This window comes from Aureococcus anophagefferens, assembly GCF_000186865.1.
Source record: "Aureococcus anophagefferens unplaced genomic scaffold AURANscaffold_4, whole genome shotgun sequence".
Taxonomy (NCBI): Eukaryota; class Pelagophyceae; order Pelagomonadales; family Pelagomonadaceae; genus Aureococcus; species Aureococcus anophagefferens.
This window is the reverse complement of record NW_008705564.1, coordinates 2333772-2334490: the sequence shown is the minus strand read 5'-3', so window position 1 is coordinate 2334490 and position 719 is coordinate 2333772.

The following is a 719-nucleotide window of genomic DNA, read 5'->3' as shown; positions in this document are numbered from 1 at the left end:
CTCGAGCGCGTCGCGGACGACGCGGCGCTGCCGCCGTCGCAGCAGAAGGTCCGTTCCATGCCCGCGATCCTCGGCCGCGCGGAGCCGACCGCCGCGCAGCTGCGGGAAGCCATGGGGACCTAAGGATACTACGTAGTACTTTGGGACCTAAGGATACTTTAGAAGGATACTTAGCCCGCGGGGCTGACCCACTCGTAGTCCGCGCCGCTCTTCGCCGGGACGCAGACGCCGTCGCGCGTGTAGCCCGTCTGCTTCGCCGTCGCGAAGAGCTCCTTGTAGATGGGCAGCCCGATCATGAAGAAGGGGAACGCGGCGAGGGAGTAGCCCACGCGCGCGCCCTTGAGCGCCGCGCGGACCTGCCACGCGTAGACGACGCCGTGGCGCCGCCAGGCGGCGAAGACGAAGGAAAAGGCCGCGCCGGACGTCAGCCCGAAGGAGAGGACGTCCCAGGCGAAGAGGTAGCGCATGGGCAGCGCGCGGCCGAGCACGAAGTAGCGCCGCGCGTGGAGCGTCACGCGGTAGCTCTCGCCGCGGCCCTCCGCGTCGCGGACCTCGTGGGCGTCCGTGCGCCGGTCGTAGTGGACGACGACGGACACGCGGTGCGGCGCCCGCGGCGGCGCGTCGCCCGTCTCCCAGAGCACGCGCTCGCCGACGAGGCGGTGGCCCGTGCGCACGGCGCCGCCTTTCGACACCGCGCCGGGCAGGAGGAAGAGCGCGAC